We start from the raw sequence: 13,040 nt of genomic DNA on the forward strand, positions 1-13,040 counted from the left end.
TCTTCCAAATTGAAAGAGCCATTCGAAATGTAGTCTTGATTCCACATGGCCATACGTATTAACTAAACATCAGAGATGCTATGTTATATAACGGCCTCAACCCACTGATATCGAGTGGATTCCGACTCATAGAGATCCTATAGGGCAGGGTAGAACTGCCTCTTTGGGTTTCTGAGACTGTAACTTCTTGTGGGAGTAGAAAGCCTCATCTTTCTCCTGCAGAGTGGCTGGTGGTTTTGAGCTGCTGATCTTCCTGTTAGCAGGCCAGCACATAACCCAGTACACTATCCATTGGTACTTTAAAAACTTCAGCATGAATCAGAATCACTTAGGTGAAGCACAGATGGCTGGGCTCCACCTCCCATTCAGTAGGGCTTCTCATTCCATCAGTCTGGGATGGATCCCCAACATTGGCATTTTTATTGTTTCTAAGTGTTGCTCACAGTTCTGGTATACAACAGCATTTTTAGAATCACTGCCACAGGAAAAGGGGAAGATGAATTTTAGGAATAACCAGCCAAGAATCAAAATCTGAACTATGATGAATCATGTTTTATGCGATCTCAGATAAGGTTTTCTGAAATCAACTATCTTCTCTCTGGTATGTCAAATCTGACCAAGCCTCAAGATTCAGTCAATTTTATATAGGGTCAAGGTTTCTGTTGCCTGGATGTGGAATGTACTGCTTCCAAACTTAACAAAACTTTATAGGCTTCAACGGCTATCCTTTTATTTGCTTATGATTCTGTGGATGTGAAATGTAGACAGAGCTCGGCAGGGTAGGCTTGCGCCTGCTCTGTGTGGCTAGTAATGACTGGCTGAAGAATCCACAACGAGCGTCCTCGCTTGTCTGGGACTTGGTGTTTGCTGTCACTTGGGCTACTTTGGGTTTTCCGCTAGGAGATACTCTCTCTGGCAGCACCACTTGGAACCCCTTATGTGGAGATTTGGGGCTCAAAGAGGGTGAAACGGAAGTTCTTAAGGGCTTGAAATTACGCAGTATCCCTCTGACCGTATTCCCATTGGTCAAAGAGAGTTATAGAGCAGTCCAGACTCAAGAGGAGAGAAGCTGATTCAGCTTATTACAGCAGAAGTGGCAAAGTCACTCTGGAAAAGAACATGCCCTCAGGAGGATGTCGTGGTCATCTCTGAAAATGAGACCAGTTATGGGAATGTCAACCGTGATGGCAGAGGATGTCCCTTGTAAATGTAATATGGACATAGACCTCTCATTTGAAATCAGAATATGATTAGCATAAAGCACTTTCCAGTTTTTTGAGTCTAGAAGTGTAGCAAGATCAGAAAGTTTAAAAAAGGTTTGTTGTTATTGGGAAAAAGCAACAGCAACCAATTCTCTAATATACTTATTGGTATAAAAGTTCAAAATTGAGAACGGGAACAGACGTTGAAGAAAAACTCATAAATATTGCTGTCTACTGGCCTTCTCAAGCTGCATGGCTGCTCTGACTGAAAGTTGGAGAATGTGCAAAAGGCAGCATTTAAAATTCAATGTCCTCACACTCATATGTTGTGAACTATGTATAGAAAAACTATCCAGCAACTACTCCAAAGGAGGTCACATGTATAGTATGCTTTTAGATGGGTATCATTTAGGGTCTCCCCACCACCTACCACTGCCCCACCCCTAGGAAAAGTCTATAAATGCCTAAAATTCCATCCCGAGTGATTCATTGTTTTGTGTAAAACATTGCTCACAATTGCTGGACTTTTACAGAGCAAATAATTCTGGGAAGGGAAAACATGAGCTCAGTAGCATGGTAGCATCAATCATTTAGAGGATGACTTCTCTCTTGAAGACTTTCCTGAGTCCTGAGTGACTTTGGGGCAGGTAGTTTGGGGGTGAAGGGCAGCACAACAGTAGGACAGAAGTACTGAGTAAAAAAATTCTCTTGTGTGTTTGTGTAAGCATTCCATAGTATAGTAGTTATATAATCTGCTGTCAATTTGAGACTTAAGAGTGGAGGGGTGGAGTCAAGCCTGTCAATCAGGTCACAGCTTGATGACCTCATTTGGAGGTGCTAAGGAGATAAATAGCTCACTGGAGGCTAGACAGACGCTCACTCCCTGCAAGACATCACTTATGATGAGCCTGATGGAGCTACACTGATGCAGCTAGAGGATCCACAGGGAGACCCACGCCAGCCCTGAGATGCTTCTACTGCCACTGGATCCACACGACTTTCCACCCACTGGCCTGTGATCTTCCTGCACTTGGTGTCATTACATGTGTTGTGTGAGTCTGAAGAGGAATTTACAGATTGGTATTGGACACGTGGGCTAATGTCGGACTTATGGACTTGATCTGGACTGGGCTGGGATATTTTCTCAATATTGAACTGCTCTTGTATATAAAATTTTCTTGAACATATATGAGCCTCTATGAATTTGTTTTTCTAGTCAACCCAGAATAACACACATGGTCTCAATGGTCATTGAGTGGATTCTGAGTCATAACTATTACATCAGTTATGTGAAAGTTGATAGATGATCCCCAGGGCTCCCATTGGCTGAGTTTCAGAAGGTGGTCTTCTTTCTGAGGCACCTTAGGGGGTAGACTTGAATCTCCAACTTTTCAGTTGGTGGGCTTCATGGCTTTCACCACCCAGGGATTGCTGCTTCGGAGGGATGACTTAGACTTGTGGGATGCTGCCTTAGTCATTGCGTGTGGCAGTAGCAGAAATACCACAGGTGGAAGGCTTTACCCAGCCAGATTTTCTTTTCTCACAGTTCAAATCGGAAGGCTTTCCCATTCTGTTGGCTCTGGAGGAAGGCTGCTTCTGGGTGATCTACATCTGTCTAGTATTTCCCTCCTCCCTATCTGCCATCTTGTAATCTTTTCTATATCTCAAAAGAGATTGGCTCAAGACACACCCTGTCTTATTAACATATCAAAGGCAACTCACAATCAAAGGCACAGAGGTTAAGGTGTATGGCACACTTGCGGGGAGAATGGGTGGGGAGCAGCAGGGACACACAATTCCATCCATAACAACAATGTGCGAACAACCAATTCTTGAGTCATTTTTTTATTTGGAAAGGACTTGTTCTTAAACATTCCTGCTCTCTTTGTGTGGTTTTTCTGAACACTTCTCCCCAAACGATTTCTTTATCCTGAAAACCCCAGCCTTCTGCGTTGGCGCCCATCTCCTCTCATCATATGTAGCTTTTGTTGACTTTCCTTTGGACTAAAGTATCTCCTTAAGTCCTTATTTGCCCACCTGTTTTCCAAAGCCGAAAGGATTGTGTTGGAGTTCCACTTGACCGCTGAGGGTGCCAATCCACTGTGGGAAAATCCCAGCCTGGGAGACACAGTGCTGTTTGTTCACCAGGTGTTGACTAGACCACAGGCCGGAGCTGCCCCTTGTCCGCGTCTGCTGGCTTTGACTAGGGCATGCATGTACTGCTTTGGCTTTCTTAAGGCTCTGCCAGCCCCTCCTGGGAATGCGTGCTCAGCAATCTGAAGAGGTGCAGTGTGGGAAGTGGCTTTTGTTTGTGGAATGAATGTAGTGGAGGGAGCTGTGAATTTAGTATTCCCACGGAAAGCAAGCGCCTGCTTGGTGGCTCAGAGTCAAAGCTCTGTGACTAACAGGATTCTTTCTCTGTGTTTGGGTTTTGTTTCTCCTTAGCTGCCAGGGCATTTCACGATCATTCTAGCGGCAGTGATTGATCACACAGGCCGTGAAGGAGAAGAGAGGGCTGTCTGGTTTCTTTTAGCCCCCAACAGCAGGGCTACCTCTTCCTAGAAGGACAGGCCAACAGCCCATTGCTTCAGCCATGTAGCCTGCCTCACCCCCACCTACAGTCCGGGAGGCGGTTGGAATGGGCTACAGCAGGCCAGCAGGCCATCGGGCACAGCCGATCTCCTGGTCTAGCCTCCTTATGTCTGAGACTTGGACAACAAGACTCTATTTTGTAGCCAAATTAGAGATGGAGGTCCTTCTGTGGTAGTCATAGGGATCTAGCTCGATATGGATTTTACAGCTAGCCAGAGCCTGCCATAAACTGAGCGGTAAACGGAGCTGCCCAGGAATTTTGGTGGTTTTAAGCCTCTGCCTGGACCTGCCCTTCTAGTCCCTGAGCTGCTTGGCAGGCTCCCGGCGGAGACTCACAGCCTGCTGAATACTCAGAGCTGGAGTTTCTCTTCGGGCCCTCCTTGCTTAGCTGCTCACTTCCACACTTTCCTGCCGGCCTCTGCATGGCCACTTCCGGTAGACGAGCACCTTTGGGAAATGATGCGGCAGTTGGACAGATCCACGAAGTAGCGTGGTTTCACAACAGTCGAAGAAGAACCAGGTGGCAAAGGCACCCGATGTGATCGTGTTGACAGCTTGCCGAGGTCCCCATGAAAAACAGGTAGAGACACGGGCAACGCTGAACTGGAGGCAAGTGCCACCTTGCTCCCCAGGTGGCCCAGAGAGATGGCAGCCAGTGGAGAGCAACGTCCACACCATGCCTGGGTTCTCCGGGGCCATCTCTGCTTCTGGGCCCTCTCACTTCCAACAGCTGTGCCTGGGACTGCCCCAGTTTCGGAGTTCATCATGACAAGAAGGCTGCGTGTCACTCCTAAAAAAGTAGAACCAGGAAAGGAGAAAACGTACTGTTTGAAATAGAAAGCAGAGGGCCCAGGGTTATCTGGAAGAAACTGGAGCCACTGTGATGGTATCTGTTGGGTGCGATAGCCATGGAGGAACTGCTAGGGACACTGCCTTAGGCGGGGCGGGGGAAGATCAGAGACCCAGAGAAACAGGGCTGGCATGGGTCAGTATCCTTGTGATTCAGAACAGAACAGATGGGGAGGACAGGCCCTGGCAGGGATCCCATGCAGAGTCTGTAGGAGGCTCAGAATCAAGCCTCGCTGCCAGTGGGCCTTGTGTCCTTGGTGCCAGCGATGGCTCTTGGCTGCCATGAAATCAACCACTGGCGGCTCCTCCTAGGGGCAAGTGCAAAGAGCACAGTGCAGTTCTTGATGGGTCTGTGGGCCACGTGCTGTCTAGGTGCATGCCTTTGTTCAAAGCCAGTGAGCTCACGGCCACATTCAAATTCTACCTCAATATTAAGTCACACGGATGCAAAAAGGCGGCAGGGTCCGGAATCTACTCGTTGGAGCAAATAGCACACCTTCTGACCTTTCCAGTTTCGGAAATGGCCAAAGGCCCCTCTTCTCACTCACAGGGTTTTTGGGAACACGGAGTGAACACGACTTGAAAGCAATTGGAGTGCGGTAGGGAGTGTGGTAGGTACAGGGAGCATTTACTGATCCTTGCCCTGAATTCTGCTTCAGTATCCCTGCCCGGAATTCCTGCTTCCAGCTACTATTGGATGCCCTCTACCAAACTGTCCTCTCTTCCTTGTGTACTGCTCCTGGCACCTTCCAATCACTTTTTGGCTCACTAAAACCAGGCTACCTGCCTTTCTTTGGCTTCGGCGCTATGCTGGCCAAGTTTAGCTCCACCTCAAGAGTGCTATGCTTCTAGGATTATGTGCTTTGGCTCATCTACCAAACAACCTGTGGCTTAGCGTCACTTCTGATAGCCCCACCTCTGTGGTCCTGGAGGTGTGCCAATTCGCCTGTCTGCCTAGAGTTGGCCCAGCAAGCTTTCCACCTCCTGTAGAACATGCCGGTTTTTGAAAATCAGACTCTAGACTGGTGGTAGCTCGAGAGTCATTGGTTTGGAAAAGGGTGAGTAGACGAGCTTACTTGTAAACTGCATTTACATAGCAAGCACCTTGTGGGGCTTTGCTTCGTTTTTTAACTTCCAGAGCTGGCTTATTTGGACTGAGTTGTGGGGGAACAATGGGGTCAAGTGCGTATGCAGCGGTGGTTGTTGGGGTGGTGATTCCAGGCTGGCTGGACTTACCATTCTAGCGTCAATCTCTCATGCCACACATGCAAATGGCGGGCTCTGCGATTGTCAACAAGAGACTTTTTGGGTGGTATGCAAGCAGCTGCTGCCAGGTTTATCCTGACACCCTTGGATGGGTTTGTTTTCTGTTGCTGTAGACAAGTGACATCACATTTAGCCACACAGCAGTTTCCCCCCCCACCCCCCCCCCACCCCCAGGTTTCATCAGGCTGCGATCCAGGGGTTAGCCAGGCTCCATTTCTCTGGAGCTTTGATCTTCTTGCCAAGTGGCTCACATTGTTGTGAGTAGAATTCAGTCCTTTGTGATTCTAGGGCTGAGATCACCCCAATGCTGCTGGCTGGCAGCGTGGGGCCACTCTCAATTCATAGAAGTTGCCCGTTTTGTTTTTGAAACACAGGATGGCATTTTACTTCTTCAAGGTGACTGGGAACATCGCTCTTGCTGGTCTGCTGAGGTGGCGTCTGATGTAACGTCACACGAGTTCACCACCTGTCTGCTCGTTTGTGCGCCACGGTGGCTCGTCTAGTGGGGCAATGCTGAGAACGTTGCCCCCGCTCTTCCAAATACTTGCAGGCTGACCACAGGGAGCGGGTTTCAGACTAAGTCGGACTGGAAAGAAAGGTCTGGCGAGCTCATTCCCCAAACGGTCAAGAACGCTGTGACTCACAAGCGGATATTGTCTGATGCAGGTACAGCTGGGCTGCTGCCTTCCCAGACAGTGTTTGTGTCTTGTTTATGACCAATTGTAGGCTTGTGGTTAAGTCTCCTGCTGTGCTTTCCCTCATGGAATGTGCTTACGTCATGTCTCTGCCACCCTTAGGCAATTCTCACACCGTTTCAAACGTTTTCACAACGTGATTGCACATGGAATGGACTACAGGATAGGGTCGCCATAGCTTTAGTGTGCACTGGGAAACAAAAAAATTAATGTGACTCGCTTGACTGTGATGTCTTCTTTCATGTGGTGATCTGAACTCAAACCTGAAATATCTCTGAGGTGTGTCTGTATCGCGCTATCGCGCTGGACCCATCACACACACACCATCACCACCACCACCACCACCAAAACAATTGCTGTCTGGTCAATTCTGACTAACAGTGACTCTAGAGGCGAGAACAGAACTACCTCGTGGGGTTTCCAGGGCTGCATCTCGTAGAGACGGAATCTGCTGCAGAGTTCTCACATGGAGCACCTGCTGGTTTGCAGTTAGCAACCAGTCATTAACCACTGAGCCACGAGGGCTCCCTCTCCTGCTAAAAATCACTCAAAATATAGTGACAGCAGCGAACGTGAGATACCAATGATTGTGAAGATGGGGCAGGACCAGGCAACAGTTGATGCTATTGTACATGACATCACCATGAACCAGCCTGATGGGAACGCACACCAAGACCATTCACATGAGTAAAATCCTGTCCTGTTCACAGGGTCTGCCCAGACTCCAAGGGAGGGGTTTCTACAGGTCATGTCTACCTGGAGGTGTAGAGGGAGACTTCAACTGAGCTTCTGAAAAGGAAGTGGTATTTTTGCCTCTCTTCCATGAACATTAATTTTTTTATTAGTTGGAATTTAATACATACATCATATCATTCCAAATTTCAATCATGCCAAGTAGAATGTACAATTGCTACCACAATCCATTTCCAAACATTCCCTTTGACATCGGCTCCCTTTTAACCTATCTCCACCCTTGTACCCCTCTCCCCCCAAGCCCCTTATTCTACTTGCGATCCCTCTAGGTTCATTGATCCTAGGTTTCATATACTGAAACCCAGAAAAGCACATAACACAGCTTCAAGAGGGTCTCCTAGATTAATATAGCACCTCTGAGCTACACTCTAAGATGAACAAACACAAACCGAAGAAAAAATACAAACCAAAAATACAGAAAAATTTGGAAACTAGATCAAGTCCAGCCCATATTATAGAGGCAATCTATTGACAGTTTTAACCATTCAGGTCAGGTTTATGCCTTTGATCTTCTCTACCCCTCTCTCCCAAGCACTCAGAGGTTTAGGGACCACCTTCCGCCCTTCCCTGCATGTTAGAGACTGGAGTTCTCTGGCGGCTTATTTCCTAGGTAGTCCAGAAATGAATCTCCCACTGTCATCCGTCACCTTCTGCATACAGGCGTCTCACACTTTAGATTCTGACACTCATCCTTCCTTTGACTTCGGCTTATATGGATTCCAGTCCTTTAGTGACCGATAATTGTGAGCATCCTCCATGTGGATTTAGTTGGCATCTCACTAGAAGGCTGCTTATTTGTAGACTTGTCTACAAATCCCAGATGCTATGTTATCTGGTAGCCAGGCACCATCTAACTTCTTAGCCACATTCGACTAGAGCAACTGTATCTCCTGGGTTCCCTGCCTTGGGGAGATTATCGAGCAGGACCATCGTGTGAAAATGAATTGTTCTTAAATTGGAGCTAGGATTTAGTGTGAGCCCCAAACCCATTCCTGGTTCCATATTGTTTGTTTTTTTCTTCAATTTGCTGTAACTTGGGAGATAACAATGTATATGCCAGATCATCCCATAGTTTAATCGCATCAAACAGAACTGTACAATTGCCTTCATGATCAGGCTCCAAACATGCTTTTCCTTCCCAGACTTCTTGACACCACCCCTGCACCCCTCTCTAGTCCCCCTGCCCCCAAAACCCTTGCTATAGTTACTTTCCCTATAGGCTCAGCCTCCCTGGTTTTCATTTACCGAAAAACAGAGAAACAACACAACTTCAAAAGGGTGAGCCCCAGTGGTGATGTGCCTCTGAGATATACCCTAATGTGAACAAGCATAAGCAAAATATAACAGAATTTCCTTTACAGGATTGCTGGAAGATTATGTTCTTAATGCAGCACACAGGGCTTTGATGTAGCCAGCCCTCGCCCGCTTGGGACAGCTGTCTTCTGCTTCCTCGGACACACTTATTTTCCAGTTGAAGTCTGGAAATGGTATTCTTAAACACATCGGTGCCCATTCCTAAGCAAGGTGACCCGAGATAATGTGGAACTTATCAAACAAGATCATTCATATCACATGCAAGTGAAATTTTGTTGAAGCTAGTTTAAAACTGTCTGCAACAGTACAACAAGGAGCTGCCAGAAATTTGGGCTGGATTCAGAGTGGATAGGGCTCTTGGCTGAGGACAGCGAATACCAGAAAGACGTGTAGTTGTGCTTTTTATGAACCAGGCAAAGGCATTCAACTATGTGGGTCACAGCAAGCTACGAATAACTTTCTGGAGAACAGGAATTCCAGTAGACTTCATGGTTCTCATGGAGAACCTACACATGAACCAAGAGACAGTTGTTGGAACGGAACAGGGGAATGCTATGGGATTTAAAATGGGAAAATCTGTGCATTACAGTTGTATTCTGTCACCACACGTATTCAATCTGTCTGCTGAGCAAATCATCTGAGAAGATGGACTCGATGAAGAGGAGTGCGGCATCAGGGTTGGAGGAAGGCTTATTAATAACCGGTGATATGCAGACGATACAACCTTGCATGCTGAAAGTGAGGAGGACTTGAAACACTTACTGTGTTAGTCTGGGCAGACTAGAGAAACAAACAGACACTCATTTATGTGTAATAGAGAACTTTATATCAAAGAGTAATTGTTTATTAAGAGAACATCCCAGCCCAGTCTAGATCGAGTCCATGTCTGATATTAGCCCATATGTCCAATATCAGTCTATAATTTCTTCTTCAGACTCACACAACACATGCAATGATGCCGAATGCAGGAAGATCACAGGCCAGTGGGTGGAAAATCTTGCGGATGCAGTGGTGGTGGAAGCATCTTAGCGCTGACGTGGGTCTCCCTGTGGCTCTTCCAGTTCCACGGCTCTCGCTGCCATCAGCATAGCTCGGTGTGTCTTGTCAACAGGAATGTCTCACAGGGAGTGAACACATGTCCCGCCTCTCATGAGCTATTTACCATCTTAGTGCCTCCAAATGAGGTCATCAAACTGCAACCTGCTTGACAAGCTAAACTCTACCCCTTCACTCTGAATAGTCTCAAGTTGACAATAGATTATGTGACTACCGCATTTACTGATGAAAATCAGACTGCAGCCTTCAGTATGGACTTCAACTCAATGTAAAGAAAACCCAAACCCTCACAATTGGGCCAATAACCAACATCGCGATAAATAGGGAAAAATTGAAGTTGCTAATATTTCATTTTACATGAATCCAAAATTGACTTTCACAGAAATAATAGTCAAGAAATCAAATGATGTATTTCACTGGGAAAATCTGCTATACAAGAATTCTTTAAAGTGTTAAAGAGCAAAGATATAATTTTGGGGACTAAGATGCACCTGAGACAAGTCATGGTATTTTCAGTTGCCTCACATGAATGCAAAAGTTGGGCCCTGAATGAGGAAGACTAGAGAGGAATGGATGTAATTGAATCCTGGTGCCGGCAGAGGATATTGCAAGCACCGAGGCCTGCCCGGAAAGCAAACAAGTCTGCCCTGAAGATGTTCAACCAGAATGCTTCTTAGAAGTGAGGATGGTGAGACTTCATCGGATGTCATTTGGAAATGGAAAAGGGCATCACGTCCAGTGGAGGGTCAGCAAGAAAGAGGAGATCGACAAGGAGATGGAGACACAGTGGCTGAACAGCAGTTCAAACGTAACCATTGTGAGGACGGAGCAGGACCAGGCTTCTTTCTGTTGTACAGAAGGTCACTGTGAGTCGGAACTGACTGGAGAACACCTAACAGCAGCAGCAGCAGCAGCAACAACAACAACAACCCTCAGTCTGTTTTCCTAGGAAATGATGGATACATTTTTCTACTAAGATGTGTATTGTTTCTGCAGCTTCCATATCAAACCTGGTGGGTACGGGACGGTGAGCCTGGGTGTGGAACAGAGTGCAGGCTGAGCAGGAGGAAGGGAAGGGCTGGTAAACTCCCCTTTCCCTGCAGCGTGAGATCTTTTCTGATTTCTTTGTACAAGGTTCCTTCAGAAAGTTCACAGACACTTTTCATTACCTTTTAATTCTCCTTTTCCACGAATTGTTTGAAACCTCTTCCTAGTTTCCACCTTTAAAAAGGATAAAAAGCCGCATGCTGCTTGCAGCAAGCTTAAACACTAAGAAAGTTATAAGTGACAAACACCTCCTCCCTACTCCCTCCTATCTACTCCTCCCAGAAATAATGCGAGTAACTGCTTAGTGTTTCATCCATACTCCCCAAAGCTTTTCTACATGCTCTTGTGAACATGCACTCGTGTACTGTAAAAAGGACAGACTCATACTTGAGAGACTCAGGATACTTGTTTGCAAGTGGTAAAAACCCTATTTGAATGAAACCACAGGACGTGCTCTTGCTGTCTCATCTCTCACCATACTATACCCAGTTTCCCGGGCTGGCATTTCCCATCAGCTGGAATGATGATATGATGGTCACTCCCAGCTCCTATCCCCCAGGCTTCCCCACACAGCCCTTGGCCTTCAGTGCCAAAGAAAGTATCCCATAGAAAGACTTTGTTTGGCGCGGCGTATCATTTAAAGTGCTTTTGGTTACTAGTCAAGGAAAACACAACTAAAAGTAACATAAATACTTGGGTTTATTCTTTACCAAAACATCCAGAGAGAGGTGGGTATTAAGTGGCCTAATGATGCTAGGGTGTTGGCTTGGCTTCTACAATTCGCTAGGTCTGTCCCTCACAGTTACAACATAGCTACAGAAGTGCTAAACTGCATCTTGTCCTTTGGCAAATATCTATTTTATTTTGGTTTCTTGCAAATGCAAACCCCGAGACAAAGGCTCGTGTGCAGTGATGTAAGAGGATGGCTGTAGGGACGCAGGAAAGAAAGGCAGGAATTGTAAGGCAGGGCGTCACTAGTAGCCATCCTGCCAGGATCTCAGCACTTTCTTCCTGGGGGACTAAAGAGGAATGCATTTTTTGTCCCCTAAACATTTAATTGTGCTTCCGGTGAAAGTTCACACAGCAAGTTAATTTCCCATTCAATAGTTCATACACTAATTGTTCAGCGACATTGGTTGCAATCCACTGTGTGTGTTAGCACTTTCCCCACTGCCCCCTGGGGCTCTGCATTCTACTGATCTGGCTTCCGTGCCCCTCCCCGTCTTCTCATCTTTATTCCTGGGCAGATGTTGCACTTGTAGTCTTCCATGGCTGACTGTGCCGAAGAGCACGTTCTGCCTGGGGAGTGGTGTTTATTTTAGAGGACAGTCTGTTGTTTGGCTGAAAGGTGGCCTCCAGGAGTAGCTTCAGTTCCAAGTAAGAATACTGTGGCGGATTGAACTGAATCTCCCCAAACCTTGTGTCAATAAAGTGTGTTACCACTAGGTAACATCAAGATAAATGGAGTAAAGGTTGAATTTGTCAAGGATTTTGTCTTCTTGGCTCCACAATCAATGCTCATGGAAGCAGCAGTCAAGAGAGCAACCGACGTGTTGCATTGGGTAACTCCGCCATACCAGACCTCGGCTGTTACTTTGAGGACTAAGGTGTGCCTGACTTAAGCCATGATATCTTCAATCCCCTTCTATGCATATGAAAGTTGGGCATGGGTAAGGAAGACTGAAGGAAAAGCGACGTGTTTGAATTGTGGTGCTGGAGGAGATAATAGAAATTATGATGGATTGCTGAAAGGACCAACAAAATCTGTCTTGGAAGAAGTATGGCCAGACTGCTCCTTAGAAGCGAAGGTGGCGACACTTTATGTGATGCCCTTTGGACATGTTGTCAGGAGAGACCAGACCCGCCTGGAGAAGACACCATGCTTGGTCAAGCAGAGGGGCAGTGAAAGAGAGGAAGGTGGATCGATACTGTGGCTGCCACAGTGGGCTCAAGCTGAGAACAATTGTGAGGATGGCGCAGGGCCAGGCGGTCCTGCATGGGGCTGCGATGGATCCGAACTGACTTGATGCAAGCAAGGACAGGGATTGTAAGGCAATGGCTCACTGGGAGAGATCCTGCAGGGATCTCAGCACTTGCCGCTCTCGAGGACTAAAGACTGACACTTAACAACAACAACAACATTTGTGTCAACTTGGCTGGGCCATGATTCTCAGTACTTTGTTTTGTGACCGTATGCAATTGTCCTATGCGTTGCAAATCCTCACCACTCTGATGTCAGTGAGCCAGGTTTAGAGGCCGTTATGTC

Source organism: Tenrec ecaudatus, chromosome 13 (assembly GCF_050624435.1).
Source record: "Tenrec ecaudatus isolate mTenEca1 chromosome 13, mTenEca1.hap1, whole genome shotgun sequence".
NCBI lineage: Eukaryota > Metazoa > Chordata > Mammalia > Afrosoricida > Tenrecidae > Tenrec > Tenrec ecaudatus.